The sequence below is a fragment of the Argiope bruennichi genome, chromosome 3 (genome assembly GCF_947563725.1).
Source record: "Argiope bruennichi chromosome 3, qqArgBrue1.1, whole genome shotgun sequence".
In the NCBI taxonomy this organism is placed as follows: Eukaryota; Metazoa; Arthropoda; class Arachnida; order Araneae; family Araneidae; genus Argiope; species Argiope bruennichi.
Genome location: NC_079153.1, coordinates 33,436,768 through 33,464,273, shown reverse-complemented (window position 1 = coordinate 33,464,273; position 27,506 = coordinate 33,436,768). Strand labels below are relative to the sequence as shown.

The 27,506-nt window shown below is 30.1% G+C and overlaps 2 protein-coding genes across 3 annotated transcripts in view; one reads left to right on the top strand and one right to left on the bottom strand.

Moving 5' to 3' along the window:
* The window catches only part of LOC129964245 (carnitine O-palmitoyltransferase 1, liver isoform-like), a 113,595-nt gene that overhangs the window by 452 nt on the left and 85,637 nt on the right, over positions 1-27,506 (top strand). The window lies entirely within an intron of this gene.
* LOC129964246 (uncharacterized) overlaps positions 1-27,506 on the bottom strand; it is a 146,869-nt gene that overhangs the window by 87,345 nt on the left and 32,018 nt on the right. The gene's annotated exons all lie outside the window — the stretch shown is intronic.

The window sequence follows — 27,506 nt, the reverse complement described above, 5'->3', positions numbered from 1 at the left end:
ATAGAATGACTCGTCCTGAACAAAGAATTAGATATTCTTTGATATAGATAATATAAAAAAAGGAATGAATAATAAAACCTTACTTTCTCAAAGGCAAAGTCTGGAAAAATAAAGTGCTGTAATCCTAATTTAAATTCTATATTTTTACAAATCTTCATGTTTCAGAGTTCCAAAGAACGTGTTCTTGGAATTATGCTGTTATATGTTCCATTTATTCGTCTATCCGTCTGTCAGTGAAAATGACAACTCAAAAATGATTTCAGCTGGAAGGATAAAATTCAAGATATATATCCTTTACACCAAATTGTCTGGAAGTTTGTCTGTCCTACTGTCCAAATAAGTTAACACGACATCTACAAAACGAAGAGAGCTGACGATGAGAGCTTAATCTACATCAGAGAAATAGATGAAGCATTTAAAGCTTTTGATGGATAAAGTTATATAGATTAAACATTTAAAATGCCAGATGGATAAAATATAGAGATATAGTACATATATTAAACAGTTAAAGTGGGCATTCTTATAAAATTTGGAATCAAATCCGTCAAAATGCTGAACCTGCCGGTGTGTACTTTCACGAACATGCAAACGTGGTATCTCCAGCATGCAATGATTAAATACGAGAACTGAATGAAATTTTGTAACACAATTGCAGTTCTTGGTAGAATTTTAGTTTCAATCGGCCGGATAAATAGAATTCAAAATTCCCATTTGGTGTTCTGGTGCTTGTGCATTAACCGCATCTCAGCGATTAACACCAAAGATGAATCTCTAATAGGCTCATTGTAACTGTTGTTCATTAATTATTACTGAAGTATATATAAAAAAGTATACGAGAAAGTTTGGGGAGAAAACTCCCGCTGATATATAACATAATAAGAGACTTTTAACATTACGAAAACTTCAGAGAAAGATAAATTAATCAATATTTTATCCATTTGCTATTATGATTCCCTTCCGAATCTATTTCCATCATTGTTTTAGCTGTACAATTAATTTGAATTTGCATTAAAGAGAAATCAGAATTTATTTATCATATATACCAAATTATTGCCAAATCTTTAAAAAAATACTCAGAGAGTATTTTGGGGGAACTTTCATTAATTTCTTCCTGTAAAATTCTAGGACAAAAGAGTTAAAACCTAATAAAACCAGTGACAGTGCTCTTCCCGAATCTTTTTCGCAAACTTTCTTATATTTTACGTGTGTATTATTAGGGTTTCCCAAGTGAAAACTAGACACTTGCGATTGTGTCAGAATGACTGCAACTATAGCAGCACAGGAATATAAAGGGAGGTAGGCGGTGAGCCACTGCAGTGAAAGTTGTTCGTATTAGAGGAAACTATACATGGATGTGCCCAGACGAACAGTGCGCGGTAGTACGGTTCTTTATACATCAATTGCCCTGGACCACTCTTGATTGATTCCCTGCCCCAAGGGACCACTATCATCACAACACTGCAGTACTCTGAGGAAACTACGGAAAGCAATCAAAAGCAAATGATCAGGTCTTCTCACACAACAAGCTTCTCCACAAGAATGTTTGCCCACACGTGTCTCCCTTAGGGCCTTAAAACCTTGTGTCCCAGACGATTTTAAAAACATTCCGTCGAAAAGTTTTGGAACACCCCCGTACAGTTCGAATTTTTCACCATCTTTGGGTCATTTAAGAGAGCATTGCAGGGACACGTTTCTATTCGGACGACGAAATGAAGGAAGCTGTGCAGGACTTCCTCAAGAATCAACCACCATCTTTCTAAAACAAAGGCATAAACTTGCTACCTAAGCGATGGGGCATATGTTACAATTGTCCATGGCAATTTTTTTGATTTCCAATAAAGATATTCTTTTCATTCAACTTGCCCACTTTTCATTTGGGCTTTCATTTAATATTAACCGTCTGCAATTAGCGAATGATAATTACAAAAGAGCAAAGTAGAAGACTAGCTTTTACAATTTATCACTATTATATGATTAATAAAAGAATACCAGGAAGCCGAAAGTACATTTTGTGTATCTTTCTAACTAAAATTTGACACAGAAATAAATTTATAGTCACAAACTCACAAAGCAATTCTTAAGTCAATTCTTAGCATACTTAAGTCATTGCCTTTTATTGGGTCTATACGCTTACGAAAATATTGACCGACAAACTGTCAATCCATTGACGGATTCGGTACAAATTTGATATGAATAGATCTTAAATTAATTTTCCAATCTTTATCTGTTCGACTTTCTTTCTTTTTGTAGTAATCGCTTTAACTTATATTTGCACAGCCCGACAAACAAACTTTCTCTAAATATATTTCGTTCAACTTGATAGAAATTTACAAATATAGTGTTAAGATTATGTATCAAACTTCATCCGTCCACTCAAAGCTTTTTGAGTTATCTTTTTTACCGACAGATAGACAGACATAATTCCAAAAATGTGTTACTGATCACGATTACAAATGTTAATTTATTTTGAATATCAAGGCAGACAGCGAAAGAAAACTGTAAAAATTAATTAAGATGAAAAGAATGTAAGAACAAAAGAATCAAATATGGGATTCTTACTGAAGAGTTATACAAATTCTACTTTTTAATCGCTTTTCCTTCTGATTGGAATGCTTGGTTATTAAGGGAGAAATGCAAGATATTTGAAAACTTCACTGAATACGTTCTAATGCGAAATAGAAACCATACTCTACATGTTTGATGGAAAACGTTCGTGCAAATTCAAATGTGAATAATTCTGTGCTATTATGTCTGTATCATTCTCGGAAACTTTTTAATATTTTCTTGTAATCAAGTAAGAGGATGTGCATTACTTATTGTAAAAGTAGGGTCAAGGAAATACACTAAACAAGCTGAAACTTTATAAAAAATGTATGACTTTTATTATTTTAAAACAATGCTTTTAATCGAGGAACTATGTTAAACAGTGTATTCGATTTTAAAATGATTTTGAAAGAAAAAGTGTTTTTTGAAGAAATATAAGTATCCTGAAAACTGAAATAGTGCATTCGGCTTTCAAATGATTTTTAAGATATTTTTCAGAAATGAAAACAACATAAGAACATTTAAAAAAGATAATTTCCTTCTAAAGTAATTTTTAAGAATAAGTGTTTCCTGCAGAAAGGTGTATAAGAACACCTTAAAGAGTGTATTTGGCTTTAAAATATTTTTCAAGAAATAACGTTGTTTTATGAGAAATACAAGATTAGCGACTCGTTCATTAGGTTACAGAGCTACAGCACCCCAGAAGTTATTTCAAAAGCTTGTTTTCCCTCATTTTTAAAATTATTCTTTATTTTTCTGTAGGAAATAAGAATTCAATGAAAAATAAAATAGGACAATAATAATAAAAAAAGAAGACAAAAAAATTTACCAAGAGCAGCCCCACAAAATATAAAAATTCGCATACTGCACAGTAGCTGAATTGTAAACGAAGACGAAAATGAAAGATTTCTCCCATTGAGTTAAGCGTACGCTGCGTTACTCAGAATTTTGCATGCTTTCTAGAAAACTTCCCGTTTTCTTAAGTTTCAAAATATAGCTTGCAGAGCATCTTTAAATTCTTAAAACTAAAATAATATTCAAAGCAATTTCGAATTCCATCGGCTTGTTTATTCTTTCAACATAACAGCTAGGGATTGCAATACCGGTATACCGGGATACCCAATACCGGTATTTTGAGCCATTTGTACAATTTTGAAATACCGGTATTCACAAGTTTAAATACCGGTTTTTCGGTATTTACTAGAAATTTTTAAAATTGTCTCCATTATATGTTTAGGTATCGCTAACATAGCAAAATAGTATACGTTTTTGTTTTTATGCCTCCCTAACGGGCGAAATTAATTAGCTAATGAATGGCTTAATTAATTACTTAGATATAAATTAGCGAAACATGGATTATCCCTGAAAGAAAATATTGTATCCATAACGACTGATGGAGCAACAATTATGAAAAAAGTTGGAAAGTTGATTGGTGCAAATCAGCAGTTGTGCTATGCACATGGAATTCAATTAGGAGTAATAGATGTATTATACAAAAAAAAAAAAAAAAGAACAGAAGAATCAAAATACTGTGGATATACAAACTTCGGATTCCAACTTTGAAAAGAGTAAGAATGAGAGTGATATTGACAAAAAATATAATGGCAATGTAATTGTTGAAGAAGATATTGCTAATGAGGATGAAATATTAACCTATCAAGAATTGCTTCCTATAATTTATAAATTTCGAAAAAATGTTAAGATATTTAATCTTTCCCCTATAAAAAGGATATATTACTTAAATAAATATATACTAACTGAAAATAAAACAGAATATATGTTAATATTAGATTCTAAAACACATTGGAACAGTTTACTTCTAATGATGGAACGATTTTTGAAACTGAGAAATCCAATCCAAAAAGCAATAATCGACTTAAACCTGTAAATTAATTTTTCAGATAGTGAATTCGACTTAATATCCAGAACTATATCAGCTCTACTTCCAATAAAACTGACTATTGAGACATTATGTCGGAGAGATTCTAATTTATTAACAGCTAATGCAACAATAAATTTCATGTTGCAGTCACTGAAAGAACAGCACACATCACTATCTGAAGAATGATATATTACATTGGAAAATCGCACAGAAGAAAGGCATACCGAAATAGAAAATGTGTTATGGTATTTACATAATTATAATGATTTTAAAAATGGAAAATGAAAAAGAAGAAAAGAAAATAACCAATTCAAATCTGATTAAGTTTAGAGTAAATTTTATTAAAATTTTTTACCCACAAACCTATCCACATTCAGAAGAATTCGGTTCAATTATCCAAGATTATGATGTCACTACTGTCGATAGTGAAAAGGAATTGTCTCTTTAACAAAAATTAGAATTAGCGATAAATAAAAAAAATTCTACGAACCAAAATACAATACAGAAATCAGCTATATCCAAAACCATCCGACGAGAAATCGATTTATTTGAAGATGAGAGATTTAGAGGTAAATACTTGGAAAAAGTATATCGCGCATTGCTAACAGTACCACCAACTAGCGTAGATGACGAAAGAGCGTTTTCGACAGCTGGTCATTTTTACATAAAATTATTTTTCAGGCCTAATGACAGTACAATTAATGCATTATGTTTTGTAAGATCACATTTCAAAAATCTGTAATAGTACCACAGACTGAAAAGTGATATTTACACTTTTTTTGTGATTTAAATAAATAAGATGTTTCTTTACTTTTTTGTGATTATATACTGTTATAATTTATAAGTTACAAATTATTTTTTGTGATATTTACACTCTAACAAAACTGGCAAATAAAACAAAGAAACACCTGTGTTTTCTTTCTTTTTCTAAAATTTCTAATACCGGTATTAAAACCGGTATCCCGGTATTAAGATTTAAAAAATACCGAATACCGGTATTGAAATTTTGGTCCAGTATTGCAATCCCTAATAACAGCGTATCTTAAATACATTGCCAGATTCCAGAATGTTTACAATTGATCATCAGCAAATACATACAAAAAATAAACGAAATAATATTAACAAAATATGTTTATCAAAGAAAAAATCGTTTGCTCTTACTTTTTAATAATATTTTAACAAAATAAAAACAGTAGCAGTTATAAAATGTCTGAAAAGGAATCGTCTGCTAAATGTCTATTAACAGATTTAGATTATGATATTTACCGAACACAGAGTGCGAATCAGGTTTGGCGTATTGCCAACAGTAAGATACTTTTTTTTCCTTTGCTGTCTTGATTTGTTTTTCTGTGGGTTTTTTCCTTTAGCTATTAGTTGGCTCTGGTTTCGTTTTTACCTTACACCAGAGTAAATTTATCTGCTTTAATATACGTCCGTTTTCTTTTACTATAAGTATCTCATCCGAAATAACATCTGGAGGGGTCACCCCATAACTTCCTCACATACTTTCGAATAAATTTGTCCTGCCAGAGAACTCCCTACATGGCAATGGCTTAAAATAGTTACCAAATGTTAATCTTTGGTGTGAAGTTAGCATTTGACTGAATCTATTGTGTGATACTGGCGATGAATCCCTGGCATGCGGTTAATAGTACCCAAAATTCGAATTTGTGTTTTAGACATGTTTCTGTCAACCAATTGAAACAAAAGTTTAATACAAAATAGCACTTGTAGTTACAAATTTTCATGACAAATTTGATATATTTAAGCCACTGCGTTTTTGAAATATCGCGTTTACTTATTTCTCAACATACAGACCGACAAACAGTCAATCCGTAGTTGTATTTACCTCAAATTTTTACAGGTGTCAACACTATAGATGTTAAATTTAATTACTGAATTTTATGTATGCAGCTCTCTTCGTTTTGTAGTTATAGTTTAACTTATATTCGAAAAGTCGGACAGATGGACTTCCACTGAACAGATTTTACTCAAAATTTGATAGAAACCTGCAAATTCAGTTCAAAGACCGTATATCAAATTTCACCCGTCTAGGTCTAATCATTTTTTAGTTATCTCTGTTACAGGCAGACAGACGGACATTTTCCAGGGAGGTCTAAAACGTAGAGAATCGACAAAATCTGGAGTTCGAATTTTTTGACAATTACTGTACATTTATACTACGTATACGAGAAAGTAAAAAGTTACGACGAAAATTTTTGATTTAAAGAAAAAAATTTTGGGCTATTTTGAAGTAACGTTGCTTTTTAAGTATTGCATTTTAATTGTATTCTTTTCAAAATACGTTTTTACAGCCCTTTTTGTTTTTGAAATGAATTGGAAGTCACAGAGAACCCATTTGAGAACAGAAACATCTAATTTATTTTCAAAATTAATTAATCCGTTTCACCCAAATTTGGAATGTTAGTAGAAGTGATTGGATTAAATGGTTCGATTATTATCAGGATTCGCAGTAAAGCTCAAGATCAAGAATATGCACACTTACAGCTCTGTGATTCACTGCCAGTCAAAATGACTCACACTAATCTTATCCTTTATAAGACCCTATAAAAAATTTAAAAGAAGGTATTAGAACATAACTTTTGTCTGTTCTTCACTTAGTCCAGATGTCTTACCGTATATCTTAGTAATGATAAATTTCTGGATTTGCATGCATCTATGCATGTATCTTCTTATAAATTGGTTATTCAGCTTCTCAAAGAACCTTTCTTTAGTGCCATTTTTAATAATAAATTCAAGGGACATTTTTTTTAACTATACATTTTTTAAACAACAGATACGATTAAGAATAAAACAGCAAATACTGATAACACGTTTCGAAATATGTCTTATTAAAACTTTTACTGTATGAAAATCGATAAAGTTTATTCACTTGAATATTTTCCCTTTCAATAAAGAAAAGGAGAGTACAAAAAATTCGATTAAATGTGAAATCTGATATGATATGGAGATAAAAAGAAAACATTGTGATAAGAAGCGCTTTGTTCAGTATTATCTATTTCGTGCGCATAATTTGAATAACTGATGTTGATAGATGTGCTTCAGGAGAGAATAATTGTAATCTTATTATTCTGATAATCGCCATTTTTCTTCCAAACGCAAAAGAAAGATGTCTTTTGCGGTTTAAAAAAAAACTCGAATGGAAATAAAAGATGCAATGTATCGGAAAATGGAATATTTATTTTTTCTGGTAGACAGAGGCGCGATGTATGGATATAAATCAACACGGAATTGATCCGGCAGCTGTTTTTCGATTCAACTGGGAACAAAAATTTCTCGTTTGTTATATTAAACTCAAAATTGCTCAGTCGGTTGAAAATAAAAATATTGTTGTATTGTGCCACTGTTATATTATCATCTTTAACATTTACCCCTTGTTTATTATTATTATCATTATTAGTTCCCTCATATTAAATGGTACATACTATAAGAGGATTTTTCGTACATAACGTTTTACCTTGGTTTACAGCACTATTGCTCTGTTTCCCTTGAGAAAATGAAAACTCTGAGAAATATTGCAATTAAGAATTAAATATTTTATAGATAATCACAAAAATAATAAGTTAAACAACGAATAAAATGTAGTACATCAGCATAAATTAACGATTCTCTTATGTGATGTATCAGTTGCTAAACAAATACTTTTGAGAATAACTCTTAAATCAACAAATCAATTTTTTACTCTTTCTATTATAATATATTTTATTTCTTAATTAACGGAGAATTTCTGCTTGTACCTATTATTACAATTTTGAAAATGAATTGAATACAATTATTAATTAAGAACCAGCTCCAATTTGTAAATTTGGAAGTACAACTACAATAAACATCATAAATAAAACTTCGAATGATTCTTTGCAAGAAAATTAATGACTGCATTATATTAAATATATGAATTTTGAAATTAGCTCAATTTTAAATACAAATCTTACTCTTTTCGGTTCAATTTTCAATAAATAATTTAAATTCTATTAAAAAAATGATAATTGATTCCATCGAATTATTTGATACCTATTGGAATATTGAAAAATAAACTACCTGCAAAACTTTTTTTAACAATTTTTCTCTATTTTTATTCAATATCCTACTGACCCCAGTTAGTAATATCCTCAGCCCCAATCAATACACCGATTTCACCAGTTTTTATTTCATTTAAAAGTTCATCATATTTAGATATATTAAGGATGAAAGCCCTCTTGTTTTGAGAGGTATCGCAAAATACAACTTTCGCTTCCATTGTCAACAACTTGACTGATTTTGCCAATTTTCTATACTATTTTGTGTGCATGGCTAACTCATTATAATGTCCTGTTTTTACTGGGGAAATTTAGTTTAAAACAGATGATATAACATCTGATTTCTGACTTTCATTTGATGGGATAAGATGCAGTTCATAAAACTTGGTTGGCTTGCTGAATTTGTGCTATTAATATAATGGACGAACAGCTGGTCACTGAAACTGGTTAGTATTCAATGCAAATTTAACAACGCTACAAAAAAGGTTGCGAGAATGGTCGTGAAGTATTAACTGAAGAGATAATAAGATGAGATTCTCTCTTAAAAAATTAAGTTAACAATCTTATTACATTTAGAATTACATAATACACGAAAACTACGCCTAACTTTGGAATTAACTATTACAAAGCCAAGAAAAAAAAAAGTGGCATCAAAATGTAGAATAGACAACGTGCATATGGATAGTTGATGATAAGCGTAGTCACGTTTCGTCACGTGACCTTGACAACATGTGCATTCATTGAAAAATGTCGCAGGAGTTCTTACAGAATTTATTGAAACAAAAATTTTGCAAGAGTTATTGCAAGCGATTTTAATGAAAGTGATTATTTCGCCATGTAATACACTTCCCTTATCTTTATTTTTTTAAATTATGTTTTCAACCACTTTTGGTATTTATTATTTTAGTAGTCAGAACTTTTATTCTATATATAAAGGAACAACGTATTTATTTTCTCGTATACGTAGAATAGAAAAAGTGGAGTAATCGTCACTGAATTCGAGATTTTTAATGAATCTTCACGTTTTAGACCACCTTGAGTTCGAAAAACACATTTTTGGAAAATGCCCATCTCTGACAAAGATAACGCAAAAACGCTTTGAGCTAGATGGTTGAAATTTGGTATACGTTCTCTACACTAAGTATGTAGATTTCTATCAAATTTTTAGTGAAATCCGTTCAGACGATGTCCGTCTGTCCAGCTATTCGAATATAAGTTAACACGATAATTACAAAACGAAGAGATCTGGACAGATAAAATTCTGTGCACAGATTTAACATCTTTAGTATAGATGTTCAACAAATTTTGAGCGAAATCCAACCACCAGTTGACTGTCTGTCGGTCTGTACTTTCAGAAATAAGTAAACGCGATAATTCAAAAACGCGATGACTTATATATATCAAATTTGTTATGGGATTTTGTGACTACAAGTGTAGTTTTGTGTCAAATTTTTGTTCCAATCTATCAAGAAAAAGTTGTCTAAAACTTAAATTCGATTTATTATACCATTTTGGATTTTTGCATACTATTGGCCAGGAATTAATCGCCAAATAACTCGCCAAGGAGGACTTAGTAGTTTTAGTAAAATTGCTAAATTCATGCCACAATTTAATATTTGTACATCATCATCATGTACGGCGTTCTATGCCACGACAAGTTTATTAGAGACTAGCCGCCTTTGGCGACCAGCCGGTTCGCCAATCTTAATGTTCGTTAAAATTTTAATAATTAAATATTTTATGCAATTCCAACTTTAATAGATTCTTCAGCAAAATATTTTAAAACTTCAAATTTTGATAGTCATATAATTCACTCATAATATTATAAAGGCCTTCAGTCATAACGTGATATGTATCTCTCTCATTTTCTGTTACCCCTCGTAGAATTTATGCTTTAAATTAAAGTGTAAAGGATTAATCTGCAATTAATATAATCATATTTTTTTACTGAAACAAAGCATTTTTTTTAATAATATGATTACTGATAATAGAGTCACTGAGCGTTTAAACTTTATGGGCACTAAAGAATATCTTTCTTAATTTATGTAATATTTCAAGAATTTGCAACAAAATTTTCTCAGATTCATCATGAGCAGATCGATTCATTAACAATGTTTCATTTTAAATGCATCAAACACTAAGAAAATAAAATGAATCGTTTAAAATAATCGGTCGAAAACAGGTTTAAAAAAACTACTTAAAAAACGATGTACTTAAAACTGTAAGCATATATAAAAAAATATAACTAACATAAATACAATTTAATTACAAAAGCATGCAACTAACCTAAAAATAATTTAAATCATTGAAAACAGGTTAAAAAAAACTACTTAAAAAACGATGTACTTAAAACTATAAGCATATGCAAAAAATATATACAACTATCCTAAAACTAATTTAAGTCGTCCGTTGATAATGGTTGCCATGCCAACAATCAGAACACAGTGCGCATGCGTGAATTTTCTTCGCCTTTTACTGTAACGCAAATGCGTGAATTTTTCTACGCCAGTTGGGGTAACGCTATGCAGATTATACATTTTTAATTTCCTTTATTCTGTGTTATTTTAATTCAAAAGTACTTCAGAATGAATCTGAAACATGGATTAATTAACAATGTTTAATTTTAAATGCATAAAACATTAAGAAAATAAACAGAATCGTTTGAAATAATCCGCCGTAAAATGTTAACCCTAGCCTTATTACTGTTGGGAGAAAAAAAAACTAAATCCTTACTCATTTGGCGGTGGGAAAAATGGAAGATTTTTTTGTCGGGAAAGTTAGTTTTTAATTAATAATTAAAATTCTAATTAAAATTTCAAAAAAAGGGACCCCAGGTGCACATTCCCAACCTCTAAGGTATACATGTACCAAATTTGGTAGCTTTATGTCAAACGGTCTGGCCTGTAGAGCGCCAACACACACACACACACACACACACACACACACACACACACACACACACATTGAGCTTTATTATAAGTATAGATTATGCTGGAAAGTTTTGGTGAGACTACTATTGCTGATTTAATTTTTGTACAGTTTGATGTACTTAGACTGCAATTAATATATTTTACTATAAAACTTCGAATACTGTATAAGAGTTCCAAAAATTTTTACATATAGTAAAATGTGTATAAAATTTTTAAAATAGACATATTGATAATTGTTTAATAATTATGTTAAAAAACTTCCATAAAATTTACTATTTGTTCAAGTTAATGTCCACGCTAACCATCTTTAAGATCTAAAAGAAAATAGCAGATCGTAAGCTGGATTAAACTTGCATACATTTAAAACAGCTATATTATTCCAATACATTTACTTGTTGCTAATGGTTACCTAATCAGTGACAGTCTTGATTGAGTACAAGTTCAAAAACATGAATATTTCAGCCATAAAAATTACGACACCCTTCGTTCACGTCCAAATGACCGACTGACCTTTCTTCCTCTGAGGAATTTACTTGGAATAGTTATCGAACTGGCAGATGGAAGAACTGGTTTGGAAATCGTTTTCACTTGAAAGGGAAAAAAATTGTTAAATGAACTTGTTTTTCAAAAACTTTTGATTTAAAAAAGAGAGAGAGAGAGAAGTGGGATATTCGTGATTTGAATTAATTAGAGATTAGCGTTATATGTTTTTAAAAATTTATTGTGTTCCCGCTATATTTTTATTTTATGCTTTAAAATATATAAAAAAAAACTATAATATAAATTTTTTTTGAATTTTTAAAATAATGCAAATTTTTGTTTTGCCTAATGTTTTTTTTTCGAATTTGCTGAATTATTTTATTTTCTATTATAATTTATTTTAGAAGTCTATCATTAATATAATTATCTATTAATTTATATTTATTAATATATTATATTTGTTTTCATAGTTTTTAATTAATGAATATTAAAGGTAGAACTCTCCGAGAAGAGTATTTCTGTCCTTGGAAATTTATTTGCTCTAAATTTGGGAATTCCAGGTAAATCATTCTCTCCGATAGAACAACACCAGTAAATAAACAAATGAACAGAGATTTATATATCCGCTTTATTTATTTATTTTATTTTTTAGAGATTTAAAAAAAAATAAAAGACACGCAAATTTTCTGAATAAAAAAAAATTAGCAAACATGAATAGAATAAATTTACACTAAAAAAAATTATTCCAGACAATACGCATTTTTTCGGCACATCTTGAAAGATAGAAAAGAATATGGTTATTATATTTATTTTAATTAATATTTATTAATTATCATATAAGAATAGATTTATAAAATGTTTGTGCAATTATTTATAAATTAAAACGACGTTAACTCTGTCAACTTTATAAGTAAAAGGCAATGAAAAATGATATTTAAAAGTTATAGACAGTTTTTGGCGATAAATTCTTTTTCAGAATTTTACTCATTCCACTGATTCGATTTTGAAGTATCTTTTTCGTATACATATAAATGGACAGACTGACAGATTGCTCCTTGAGAATGCCCGCCCATGCAGAATTTGATACAATTTTGGAGTGAAAGCCACGTACCAAATTTCATTTGGTTAGTCTGTCGTATGTATTAATTATATTTTGATCGAATATTTTGACAATCACAACACTGTCTCAATGTATGAGGGCATTTATGTCCCTTAGCGTATAAAAATACAAAAATAAAATAAAAAATAAAAAATGCATTGTTGACGTTTTTGTTGCTTGTTTGTTTCCTACAAACAGTTAAAATATAAAAGTAGCATGAAAGTTTTCTAAAAATATATATTCAACCACTCTTTTTTTCAAAATAAAACAAGATATTACAAACAATTTTTTTTCTTTTCTGATATATAAATTTTATATTTCATTATTATTAAATGGCAAATTGACGGCAATATTTTGCAATTATTACTTGTTTCTTGTTAACGAAATAGCTTCGTTGCATAATTTATCTTTGGAAACAGATATCTGTAACTGTTGGCATGTAAAGCGTAGTTCTTTTTTCAAAGAACATGCACGCAAGGCAGGCTTGACCGGGAAAGGCGTGGTCCAGACATATTAATAAAATCAATTTTCCTCGTGAAACCCGTGAATGCCCTGATGAATGAAACATCAGGGCAACCAGTACTTCACACATTCGTTGTACTTCTACTGCAGTACAGGAGCCTTTGAAAAAAAAAAAAAAAAAATAGACGCAGTCAGTTTTCTCTAAACTCGAACCTTAACTGAATCTTTTATTCAACACCGTATGATTTCTCGCTGTTTATTGATTTTTACTTAATGTAATTTTTCATGTGATATGAATTTTAAATATAATGTAATTAATATTTTAGAATAAATGTAAATTTTATTTGAATTTATGTAACATTATGAGAAATTAAAGGAGAGGAGGAGAGATTAAATTAGGGAAGTTTCTTATTTGTGTGTTTTTTTTAAATAAAAGGGACCCTAGATTTTCATTCATGTTTAAAGCTAAAATAAAAAATATAATACTGTTTAAAAAGACAAAAAGGACAACTTTATTTACGAATTTTAATTAAATTCGCTACAAACTTTTTTTAGGAGATTTAAATAGAGAAGTCTTTATGAATCAGGCTTATTTGTGAAATTTCTTTTATTAAAATTTTTTTTTCAATAATTTGAAAATTTAAATTTTGCAAATTTGTATTCTAATTCTCCAAATTGTCTTACAACAATTTTCAAATACAGTAAAAGATTTGAAATTTTATTGTGGATATTTTAAATGAAATCAACTACTGACCAAAAATTCCGGACTAATTCGTAGATACAGTTGATGTTGCTCTAGCTAACTAATGAAGTAACAGTGAAATTTTTCAGGATTTTTTTTTCAAATATATAGGTACTACTATAAATTTATTTAATATTAATATACCTTCAGCTGAGCTTTCATTTTCTGTATTAAAACTCTAGCTCATAATAATCTCTATATCTTCCCAATTAATGCCAATTTGTGTCCTTCTTATGATTATTATAAGTTTTTTTTCCTTTGGTGGTAATTTATTATTCAGTTATTACTATTTACTTATTTTATTAATGTGTAAAATATTATTTTTCAAAGGCCTGTTTATAACCCCTGAAATGAAAGAAAAATGTTTTAACTCTTATAACAATGTAATTATTTGATATTTTGTGGTATTTTGTCGTTATTTTCCTATACAAAGAAAAAAAAGTTTCAAAACTATTCCATATTGTGTTCCGCAAATAATACGATTTAGTTAATTAAATACTAGCTACGTATTTAAAAAAAAAACTTGTTTTATGTATTGAAATCGTACGCAATTTTCAAGACTGCTTATCTTAATTATGAAATATCAGAATAAGGTACAGATAAATTTTTGCATGGTCATTGAACCATGGAGAAAAAATGTACGTAGATCAAATAGGAAATGAAATGCTAGTAATATTCCTGTTAAAACCTGCTACGTCTACATTGATAAAACTGAAAATATAAATATAGTTCATACGCTTAGATAGAGAAAAATGCAAAAGGGGTGCAGTGAATTAGTGAGGTCACACGTTTGGGACCGGAGGCTTCCAGGTTTGAAATCCGATTCCAGCGAAAAACCAACGCGTGAGTGGGTCTGGTGGGCGCTAAATCAGGTGTGGGTCAAATGTCCACCGCTCTGGTGTGGAGTGGGAGTTTATGGAGGGGGCTTTCAGCTCAGGTGTCGTCCTCGCCATCTAATCGAGGTTCAAAATTACGAGATCCGTCACAAAATAACCTTTAGATTTCTTTAAAAATGGGACGTTAATATAACCAACAAAAGAAAAACCAAATCCAAAATATTAAGTAAGCTTTCTTCAAATTTAGCCCATAAATATTACGAAGCAGTTGATGACTTTTTTTGTAAAATTATTCATGGCAATTAATTAAGTAGTTAATTTTTTGTTAATTAAAAATTAAATCCCCATATATATGTGTAATGAAATTCCTTAATCTAATTTAAATCATAAATAATAACCTTTAATCTTAATTTACCTCATATTAACTTCATTTTAAAATGGTCTCTTTTTTCCTGATCCATTTCCACTTTTTTTTATTTAATTAATTCTACACGCCCTTTAGAAAACTGATGGTCTCAGCATTTTCTCCCGCTCCGAGTGAAAATCCCTAATGCTTACAACATTCTTTTAAAGATACCTAAGATTCCTTTTTCTAAATCTACACATGTCAAAGTAATTCTTATAAAAATCTCATAGTAAAATCACTGAAGGGAAAAATTCTGCATATTTTGTGTTGCAATGTATACTGGCGTATCTTTTACCGCTTTTTATCCCTATAAATCATGCCTCCCGTGTTGAAATAAATCGGAAATTAAAATACCAAAAGTTTGTTCATTTCGACCAAGAAATTTCTAAAATATGTTACAAATACGCATATATATATATATATATATATATATATATATATATATATATATATATATATATACAGAGAGAGAGAGAGGGAGAGTTAAAATATTATTTTATCCGTAGAGACGCAAGTCCTGCTAAATAGTAATAATATAAATATTTTAAGTCATTTTAATTTAAATTACCAATACGCGATTCTCATTTTCTTGTATACGAAACATACAAAAAGAAAATATTGTAATCAAAAAGAGAATATAGACAAAATTGTATTTTTCTCACTCACAGAGCCCTGAAACGTAGATATTCATCGAAATTACTTTGTTTTCGTACATGAGAAAATGAAAACACACACACACACACAACCTAATGAGATGAGGTACAATTTGTTTTTATTTTCTTGTGTACGAAGCATAGAAAAAGCATTGTAATCCTCAAAAAGTTTGAACGCCAGATTATGACAAATACGTTCTTTTGTGTTCATTTATTACCAGTGACTGCAGTTAAAAATATACAGGTATAAATTTATCAGACAGTTTGCGAGCAAGTTTGGGAGAGACTATTCCAGCTGGTTTTTTGCATAAATATAAAACCGATGAACTTCTTAGTATAAAAATGTATTGTTTATTATATCACGATTATATGTGTAAGACCCATATTGTAAACAAAAACTGTTCGAAAACATTTATGTTCCGATTATGCTTTTGGGGGCCATTTCGAGGATTACTCGCCATTTCTGCGCTACCCAATTCCTCGGATAATTGGGATTTTATTTTATTCATTCAAATAATAACATGTTTTTTTGAAAACTCTCTATAATTTTTTTTCTTTTTCTTTCCAGAAATGCGTAATCCACGAAATAAACTTTTATCATTTCAATCAATCGAAGCGAGATTTAAAACTAGACTAACTGTTTATGAAATTTGATAGAAGAGAGAGATATCTATGTAGAATTATCGAAACAAAGTTTAAAGAAAGTTCATTCACTTTTCTAAAGACATTTAGATATATTTAAAATATTTGGATCAAATATTGATAACTTTCATTATCAGCAGTATCATATTTCACTTTCACTTACTAGTAGAAATATTATCTTTGCCCTTTTAAAAAATGAAACTGATAGTTATCTTGCAAGAACACCCATTTTATTTATTTAACTATATATATGGGTTAAAAAAGGTTTTTAAAAATATAAATTGTCTGCTATTTTTCCGCGAAAAAATTTCTTTTTAAATGATTAATTATTCGAACTGTAAAATTAATTATTTTGAGTCAATAAAATCTTTTGAGCAATCGTTTGAAGAATAATATAGTTCATTATTTCTGCTTTACAAAACATCGCATGTAGTAAGGATGTTTTCCTTTATTTAAATTTACTTAAAGAAAGTTATAGTTTTTCTTTATTTAAAGAAAGATCGGTTAACTTTGTTTTCATCGTCTAATAAAGAAAATGATAAATGATATGTATCATTATAAAAACTTCTAATTATTTTAATAGGAAGTATTTCATTTCTCGTTTTTTAACTCCCTCGTTTACAAAATTATACAAAGAGAATATATCGTAATAATAATAATAAAAATTGAACTCGAGATTTTGATGATTCTCCACGTTTCAAATCTCTCTGAATTAAAAAAAAATGCTGGCAATATGTTTGTCTATCTGTATTCGTTTGTCTGTTCTGTATTGTGAACACGATAAATCAAAAACATTTCGAGCTCGATAATTGAAATTTGGTATATGATCTTTACACCATATTTGTAGATTTCTATTAAGTTTTGAATGAAATCCGCTCGCAAAAAACCTATGTCTGACTCTCCGAATACGAGTGGACAAAATATCTACAAAATACAAAGAGTTTTCAGTAATTCTTTTTTAAGAGAAAGCGTGTATTAGAAAATTTCAGAAATATCACCAATGACTGGCTGTTTAAATCATGAAAAATAAATGTTCGGGAGAATTCTTCAGGTAAAGTCGAATTCACCAATTCAACATTTACAACCACAATGGAGTTATTCCCTCCCCCCTTCATCTAGGCATACAGGGTAATTTAAATGACTATTTCATCACAATAGGAGGCGAGAAACTGAAGCTGAATTTTACCACCTACTGTAAAATTGTTCTTTTTGGAAGTATATCCTATAATTGGAGAAGAGATAACTAGATCCCAAGCATTAATACGCCATCAAAAAGTGGAGGGCCTGCTTACTTATTTTGCTGCTTCTCATCGACGTGCATTTAGTGCTCATTAGAAGGGGTAATCACCATTTATACGAAAAAAATCTCAATCTTATTTCAGATTATTTTTAGAATCTTTACCATGTAATTGTTTTAAAAGGTCATTATAAGTTAAAATAACGGTTTCGTTATGTAGATGCAGTTTTTATAAATATAAATTAAAAACTGAATACTTGTCTCGCAATATTAAGGAATTAGAAAATGTTTTTGAATTCTTAAAACATAATCTCAACTTCAAAACTTTGAACAAAAATTGTTGTATTTGTAGAAACCATAACTTTTCTTTACCTAAATAATATCTTAATGATTATTTCAAGTAATTATTATTCATATAATTTATTTATAATGCAAACGTGCAAAACAACAATGATAAAACATATTTAAAGTAATAATTTGAAGGCGGACTTATCTCCTGCCTTCCATGCGCTATTTTGCTTCGATGACGAATTACTTATGGTTCAGTAACCTTCCGTTGAAAGCATTTCACGTTTTGCTTCGATTTCTAACATCAAGGTTGTGTTAGTAGTTCATTCCTTTTTGAGCATGCATTATGTTCCCAAGCTTTTCTGAACCCCAACCTTCTTTACAAGAAGAAAAATCCACATTTCTTTTGTAATAGTTTACCATAGCAAATATTAAAATAGTATTGCATATTATCTATATCTACTTTATTAGTCTATCTAACCGTTAATAATTAACAATAAAAATAAAAGTGACTATCAAATTTGAAAAAAAAATATTCTCAAAAATTTAAAAATAAACACAAAATTAATAACAAATAAAAAAAATTAATCTGATAGTTGTAGTTGGTATAAAAAATTTATTAGGAAAGAAATTTCCAATTTCTTTTCTCTCACGAGCTATTCGTTCATTTATGATACGAAGTACTGAATTGTCTGTATTTCGTCTTTACTTAGAGCTTATCGCATCACTTGATGTCTTAATATACATCTATTTAATCTGTATAATATTTGGTGTTATTTATCCTATAATAGCTGATATTAAGATGCGGTTGATTAACAAAGTCCGATTTGCATCTCATATATAAACCTGCTTTTCAGGCATGGTATTATATTTAATTTTTAAATAAGTAGGGCTGTAACGGTCGAGCCTTTTGACTATCTTAAAGCTTTCCAGTTTCCTCTGAAGCCGCTACCGCCGTATGAAGGACTCCAGTTATTAGTGGGTTTGTGCTAGTGCTAGATTATAAAATACGTCTAAATAAATTTAAAAAAAATTATCTCAGAAATTTATTTTTACTGATACTACTTTATTTGTTACCCAGTCTTTTTTCATAATTTTGATAAGTTTTGAAAATATCTTTGTTTATTATTCATTATAAATTTTTAATTGTTGCAAAGGAATTCGAAACGTTTTCATTATTTAAACAAATATTTAATTGCCTGACTTTCTTCTAACAAAAGCTAAGAAATGAAATTTGTGTTTATTTTTTTTCCCTCGATCTTTGCAAAAAATTTTATTTCCTTTTTTATTTCATTACCTTATTCTATATCTGTTAATGAAAGCCTCTGAGATATTCGATAAGTTAATAACAATATAATATATTCGATAAGTTCAAAGATTAAGATTGTAAAATTTTGATTTTTTATTAGCTTGTTTTAAATAAGATAGCGTATAGTTGAATGCAAATGTCCATAAAGTTTTAATATTGGAATTAAATGCATTTGAGGAATATGAAAAGATGACAAGTCGACGACATACATATAGATGTATAATACATACATATAGATGTATAATACATACATATAGATGTATACATGTATATAGAGGCATACTTATAGATATAGATATAAATATAGATATAGACATACATATAGATATAGATATAAATATAGATATAGACATACATATAGATATAGATATAAATATAGATATAGACATAGACATACATATAGATATAGATATAGACATAGACATACATATAGATATAGATATAAACTAAGATAAAGCCAATAGATATAGATATAGACTAAGATAAAGCCAATAGATATAAATATAGACTTATAGATATAGATATAGACATACATATAGATGATGAGTCGATGTGGAGATTTATATAGCTCTATTAGAGACGTTCTCATAGAGAATGGCCAGAATAGATGCATGGATTATATATATATATGTCACAACTTGAAGTTAAAATTTATTTTGTCAAGGATACCATGATGATCAAATTATGAAATTCAAATAAAAATCTGATAAATCAGTATTCCCTTCAAACCCAGTGCGAGTAGTCTTCCCGAATTCCCTCTTATTCTGCAATAAAGGTGTCATACCCCTCCTTTCTCAAAAAATTGTGAACTTTAACTCTTTAAAGGGCCAGTTTTTTCTATTCATATTATATTAAAATATTTTTAGGCGCCGGCGTCCTGGCATAGGGGTAGCGCGTCTTCCCCGTGATCTGGGCGTCCCGGGTTCGAGTCCCGGTTTGGGCATGGTTGTTCTTTTGTTGTTCTATCTGTGAGATGTGTGAATGTGCCCTCCTGTAAAAAGGGGTTGTGCAAGCGAATGAGTGATGCGTGAGTGGCAAAGTCGTACTCTTGGCCCTAGTTGGCGCTGCTATAAAAAATAAGAGACGTCCCCCTCAGGCTTAAATCGCTGTCTTCGTAACAGTGGGCTTGTCAGTGGCAAGTGCCATAAGAAACAAGCAAACAACAATATTTTTAGGCTTGAAATGAGAATAAGAAAAGGGATTCATTTAGATTATTAGATAAATTCAATTTGATTAATTAATTAATTTGGTTAATTATTATTAAGTGACAAACTAAGACACATCATTTTGTGTGAGATAAAGAACTGAAGCATCTAAGTAACTTTCTAAAAAAATTTGTCAGAACTTATGCCAACCTACATAATTTCATACAAAGATAGTTAAATTTGGTGGGAAGCATACTTCCCACTGCCTTAGAAATGGTTAAGTAAACCCGTGAATACCTATCTTTGATGGCAATGGCGAACGATAGTTGCGAAATATGTATATTTGGTGTGGATATAGAATTTTTACTGAATATTTTACTGTATCTAAAGCTAGAATATGTATTTTCGGCATCTGTTTTGCTGACAGATTGACACCAAAATATGACCCAAGACTACAATTGCTGTCACAAGATAGCACAGTGAATTTCATTTATTTAAGTCTTTGCATTTATGAATTTCTGTATTTATACGCATGCGGAAGTACAGACCGATAGACTATCAACAACTTGGAGGATTTTGTTCAAAATTTAATAAGAATATCTTAGATGCTAAACCTATGTATCAAAGTTTATCTACCTAGCTCTTTTCGTTTTGTAGCTATCGAATTCCCTTGTACACGAACAACCAGCCAGCCAGACTTCCTAAGCATAGAGTTGGTTCAAAGTTTGACAGAAATTTACAAATTTGATTATAATTCCATATAACAAATTTCAATCGTCTAGCTCAAGATGAATTTGAGTTATCGCATTGACAGGCAGACACACATAATACCAAAATTGTGTTTTTTCGAACTTAAGGAGTTCTGAAACTTGAAGATTTTTCCAAAGGATTGAAACTACAATCTGATATAGAACTACAATTGCAGTCAGAAAATCACATACCAAACTTGAATACTTTTAAGTCATCGCATTTTTGAGCTATCGCGATTACATGTTTCCATTACAGAAAATCAACCTCTTATGATTTGGCTTAAAATTTCATTAATATCTATTCTAGTATATATCTATGTGCCGATTTTTAACCATCCCGCTCTCTTCGTTTTATAGTAATCAATTACATTTGCACAACCTGACAAATAAATTTCCTCTGACAGGATTTCGTTCAAAATTTTATAGAAATAGGTAAATTTATGGAAAGAGCTTATACGAAATGTCATCCATGTAACTGAAAGCGTTTTTGCCTTATCGTATAGATAGAACGATAGACAGATATAATGTAAAAAGAAAAAATGATTTTTTTCAAACTCAGGACAGTCTGCAGTATGAAGATTCGTTAAAATTTCGAATTAGAAGTTTTGTTTATTAAAATACTTTTTATACGAGAAAGTAAAAAGAAGTTTTTGAAAATGGGATTTTATTTTCAATTGTAATGCGGAAGCTGTTAGTTTCATTAATTGTTCGAATTCTTTCATATTGCCTCATTGAAAAAAGGCAGTCGACTCTTCATGGCCGGATGGTCATAGCACTGATCTCATAATCAAGAGATTGTGAGTTCGAATCCCGCTAGAGACAGTGCGATTCACAGTTTGTGTAAATATTTAATTCCTTGATTGTATGTTTTCCTTTATTTCATGTTCCAGAAGATTCTGGACATTTCTTTAGTTTACCAGACAAGTGTTCTGGACTTTTCTTACTGTCTCCAGAAAAATATTCTGGAACTTTCCCTGTTAGTATAAAAGCAGAAGATCTGTCAGTCACTGTGTTCTCCGTTTTGAGTTGAGTTAATAAATTAGTTTAGCTCTACTTCTTGTGTGTGTTATTACGTTCCACACTAAAGTATCTACGTGACAATATTTCTTGCACGAAGCAATGTTATTTGTACGAACATGATTCACAGAATACCCTTTATATAGGGAAATGATGAACTGTTCACTTCAGAAATGGTATTTTTAATATACAACTATAAATTAGATGTTGAAAATTCAAAGTTCTCCATCGATCAAATATATATCGGAGGTTCATTTTTATCTATCTCATTTGAATGGCCATTAGTCAGCTGAAACAAATGATAAGCGATGTCTTTTCTTGCCACACATCTAAAGCTTTTAGTATCAAGATAAGGATTCATAACAAGCCTTTCATCCTTATCCAGCAAAGAGAAAAAAATTGTAGAAAAAGCTTTGCTTTATTTTAAATTAATGCCATCTAATAGTCAACCATACATTTCCATTGATCTTATTTTCAGTCAAACTACATATGAGCGAATTACTTATCAGCAAACAATCAGGAAATTTTCTTCAAATTCAGTAACCACCAGGAGTAAGATTTCAAATATCTAATGAACACGTTTTCCTCGTGCCCGGAAAAAGATATCCCCAATAGAGATTTCAAAGATTTAACGAACAATGGTCCTTGCAATCATCCAAAACACTGAGAGAAAAAGAAACAAGTGAATTTACTTCCCTTTTTTTTCAAATTCTCTTTGTCTATGACGATGTCTGTAATAGGTAATGTCAGGATAGCGAAAAGGGTACGATATTCTGACCCATTTACCGATATCTTAAGGGCCTTCCTTTCATTAACATTGGTGGCGTCGTTTCTGAAGGTTGACGAAGTCGAAGGTGAACCGGTTGCCTGGAGAAGTGATATCCTCGTGTCTAAACGTTGGGCAAGTGGATGAAAGAACAGAACGCTTTTCTCTATATCAGTAGGTCAAACCTTACTTAATATGGGATAATTGAAAAAAAGAAAACGAAGGTTTGTTGATGAAAAGAAAGAGATTAACGTTGTACAATGGAGTATTTGTTTGACATGGGAATTATATCGAATCTTTTCAAAGTGCTGTACCAATTAAACTGCGCATTGGATTCATATTCTTTTATCTTAGGGTTTCTTTCATCATTTTAGAGAAGTTCTAGAAATTTTCTATAAAATACTGCAATCATTGCGTCATGAATGACTGGCAAATGGCTGAAGAAACCAATGGGAGTGGTCTTTTCGAAATATTCTCACATATATTTTAACGTTTTAGCCACTCCCCACTCTTAAACTTAGCAAGGCTAGGAGCATCATAAGTGCTCAGATATTTTCAGTCCTTTACATGACAATACAGTGTTTTGTAATATAATAAAGAATCATTAAAGGCATTTCCATAGGTGAACATTAGTTACGTAATAGCCTATTTGGCGATAAATAGCAAGGGGCAATTAAACACAAATATCAGAAAATTGATACGCCTTTTTCTCGAATAATTGAAATCAGAATGCGGCTCAAAACTATAATTTAAAAACAAGAAGGTATACCAAATTTCATTTACTTAAGTTTATGTTTTGAACTATCGCCTTTGCATACAGACCGAACGACAGATACGGGCCAATAAACAGACGGTCAATATCTTATTGGATTTGATATAAAATTTGATACCATTCTATAAATAAGATGATAAATCTTTGTATTAAAATTTTATCTGTCTTACTCTTAAGATGGAAAATCTTTGCATCGAATTTTATCTATTTATTGGCTCTATCTGCTTCAAAGTTATCGTTTTGATTTCTATTCGAACAGTTGGACAGATAGACTTCCCTGCAAATCTTCTTGAACGAATTTCGTGCAACATTTAATAGAAATTTAAGAATAGGATATCAAGTCAAAATACCTGGCTCAAAATGTTTTTGATTCGTGCCCACAGACAGACAGACATTAATTTCAAAAATGTGTTTTTCGGATCTAGAAATGTAGAGTCTTTTATTATTATTATTGCAATACATTCTCTTCGTACACGAGAAAATAAAAACAAACACATAAAAACTGGTGAGTCAGGAGATAATTTCTTTTTACTTTTTCTTATATGAAGTATAAAGAAAGTATTGTTAATTGTCAAAAAATTAGAACTAGAGATTAAAAGAACTTTTCTTGTTTCAGATCTCTCCCAGTTCCAAAAATGCACTTGTGACATTATATCTGTCTGTCTGTTTATGAACACGATATATCAAAAACATTTTGAGCTAGATGGATGGACATTTGTACATGGACTTTAGATAAAGTTTGTAGGTTTCTATCCATTTTTGGACGAAATCCGTTCCGAAAATGTCTGTCTGATTTCATTTCAGAAATAAACAACGGTGAAATGACGCTATATTTATTCATTTTTAAATACTATTGGTTCTGCCGGTAAAGTAACTGATTGCACTTTTTTTTTTACTTATTGGAATATGCTATTTTTACTTTCTTGCATACGTAGTGATGATGATGTCGTGTCCGCGTTACCACGGAAAGGGGGTACAGTAGCCTTTGGGCACCCGAGGACAGAAGTCTGACTTCTAGCTTATATGAAGATGACACTCACACATTCGCTTGCACAACCTCTTTTTACAGGGGGGCACATTCACACACCTCACAGATAGAACACCGATGAAGAACAACCATGCCCGAACCGGGATTCGAACCCGGGATGCCTAGACAATCTTGATATATTTAAGCCATTACATTCACGTAGAAGATGCGCTACCTCTATGCAAGCACGCCAGCTGTATACGTAGTAAAAAAAAAGTATAATAATAGTCAAAAAAATCGAACTCGAGATTTTGACGAATCTCCACGCTTCAGACCTTCCTGCATTTAAGAAACACACTTTTGAAAAAATGCCCATTTGTCTGTCTGTCTGTGAAGAAATATAATCCAAACCCGCCTTGAGCTAGACGGATGAAATTTGGATACCGTCTTTACATGAAATTGTGGATTTCTGTCAAATTTTGAGTAAAATCTACTCAGAGGAAGTCTGTCTGTACTCCTGTTTGAATATAAATTAACATGATAAATACAAAACGCTTGAGCTAGAAGGATGAAATTTGGCGCACACAGTTAACATCTATAGTGTAGACAACTGCCAAATTTTAAGCCAAAATCAATGAGGGGTTGACCGGTTTGTATTTTCAGAAACATATAAACGCGATAACTGAAAATCGCAGTGAGTTAAATATATTAAGTCTGGTATAAGATATTATAATTACAAGAGTAGCTTTTTTAACAATTTTTTGTTTTAATCGATCGGGAAAAAAGCATTTTATATACTGGTGCGGTTTTCGGATGTTAGTAGCCACTAGGGATTGCAATACCGGTATACCGGTATACCGAATACCGGTATTTTGAGCCATTTGTACAATTTTGTAATACCGGTATTCACAAGTTTAAATACCGGTTTTTCGGTATTTACTAAAAATTTTTAAAATTGTCTCCACTATATGTTCAGGGATCGCGAACATAGCAAAATAGTACACGTTTTTGTTTTTATGTCTCCCTAACGGGCGAAATTAATTAGCTAATTAATGGCTTAATTAATTGCTTAAATCTAAAGTAGCGAAACATGGATTATTTCTGAAACAAGATATTGTACCCATAACGACTGATGCAGCAACAATTATGAAAAAAGTTGGAAAGTTGATTGGTGCAAATCAGCAATTGTGCTATGTACATGGAATTCAATTAGGAGTAATAGATGTATTATACCAAAAAATAAAGAACAGAAGAATCCAAATACTGTGGATATAGAAACTCCGGATTCCAACTTTGAAGAGAGTATGAGTGACAGTGATATTGACAATGAAGATAATGACGATGTAATTGTTGTAGAAGATATTGCTAATGAGGATGAAATATTAACCATCAAGAATTGCTTCCTATAATTAAATATTCGAAAAATTTTAAAGATATTTAAATGTTTCCCTATAAAAAAGGATATATTATTAAAATATGTACTAGCTGAAAATAAAACAGAATATGTGTTAATATTAGATTATAAAACACGTTGGAACAGTTTACTCCTAATGATGGAACGATTTTTGAAACTGAGAAATCCAATTCAGAAAGCAATAATCGACTTAAACCTATAAATTTATTTTTTTAGATAGTGAATTCGACTTAATATCCAAAACTATATCAGTCTACTTCCAATAAAACTGACTATTGAGGCATTATGTCTGAGAGATTCTAATTTATTAACAACTAATGCAACAATAAATTTCAAGTTACAGTCACTGAAAGAACAGCAAGCATCACTATCTGAAGATATTATTACATTATATATTACATTGAAAAATCGCACAGAAGAAAGGCATACCGAAATAGAAAATGTCTTACGGTATTTACATAATTATAATGATTTTAAAAATGAAAATGAAAAAGAAGAAAAGAAAATAATCAATTCAAAGCCGATTAAGTTTAGAGTAAATTTCCTTAAAATTTTTTACCCACAAACCTATCCACATTCAGAAGAATTCGGTTCAGTTATCGAAGATTATGATTGCACTAATGTCGATAGTGAAAAGGAATTGTCTCTTGAACAAAAATTAAATATTAATTATAAATTATTTATTATTATACGAATTTTAAATTCTTAATAATAATTAAAATAATAATTAATACTAATATTAATTAAAATTAATACGAATATAAAATTAAATATTAAATATAAATTATAAAAATTAGCGATAAATAAAAAAATTACAACGAACCAAAATATAGTACAGAAATCAGCTATATCCAAAACCATCTGACGGGAAATCGATTTATTTGAAGATGAGAGATTTAGAGGTAAATACTTGGAAAAAGTATATCGCGCATTGCTAACAGTACCACCAACTAGCGTAGATGCCGAAAGAGCGTTTTCGACAGCTGGTCATTTTTACACAAAATTACTTTTCAGGCTTAATGACAGTGCAATTGATGCATTATGTTTTTTAAGATCACATTTCAAAAATTTGTAATAGTACCACAGACTGAATAGTGATCTTTACACTTTTTTTGTGATTTAAATAAAT